The following is a 913-nucleotide window of genomic DNA, read 5'->3' as shown; positions in this document are numbered from 1 at the left end:
AGTGTTCCATTCGAGCAACTTACCCTATAAGACGATTGACTAGATCATTTGCTGACTGAAAATGGCCGAGATAAATGCTTGATAAGTGAACTTATAGGCCATCCTTTTAATATTAGTTTGCCGTAAAATCTCAATATGTCTCGGTCTCGGCGGCCGACTGCTTGTGCTGCCGACTGCCTGCTGTTGACCTGCATTGTTTGTCGTCAACTGAGTGCTTGCGCTGGTGGCTCCCGACTGCTGAGTTGTTCTGCCGACTGCCTGTTGCTTGGTGCTACGGAGAAACCTGATTTTGGAATCAGGAAATCGAAACTTGCCGCTTTCTTGCGCAGCAGCTTTTCTCCTGTCTTAACAAACAGCGAATCCGACGCCACCAAATGTCAAGAAGACCACCAGTAGGTATAGTTGCGTTACTTGCTTGTTCTGTGGGAATTCGCTTTTATCTTCAATAGGAGGTATACTTATATCACTCTCCCCGATTCCTACAGGAATATCTTCTTCAATTTATTGAGCTGGAGAGATTTACTCTTAATCAGAAACCTCCTCTATCCCAAATACATGGACATTATAAAAGGCAGTTGGGTATTTGACCCCTGACCCATGTAATTTCACACGGCATTCCCAAAATCCTGAACTGAATACGGTCAGGTCAGGACCCAAGGTATCAAAGAGTTGTCGTTAATTTTTCTTTTACTTAAAGATAGTACCATTTTACAACCATGTCACCCTTTAAACGCTCTGGAAAAAGATCATCAAAAAAACCTGCATTGCAGTGTAAGTCTAAAATATCACCAGTATTCATTACATAGCTTGGCGCAATGGGATCTACAACAGTTACCAAGACGTAGAGCAGTATAAAGTAGCTATCATATTTTGTTACCATGTAATGCAAACTCATCAGGTCAGAGTGACTTGG

Source organism: Penaeus monodon, chromosome 34, assembly GCF_015228065.2.
Source record: "Penaeus monodon isolate SGIC_2016 chromosome 34, NSTDA_Pmon_1, whole genome shotgun sequence".
In the NCBI taxonomy this organism is placed as follows: domain Eukaryota; kingdom Metazoa; phylum Arthropoda; class Malacostraca; order Decapoda; family Penaeidae; genus Penaeus; species Penaeus monodon.
Note: the sequence above shows the minus strand (reverse complement) of the source record.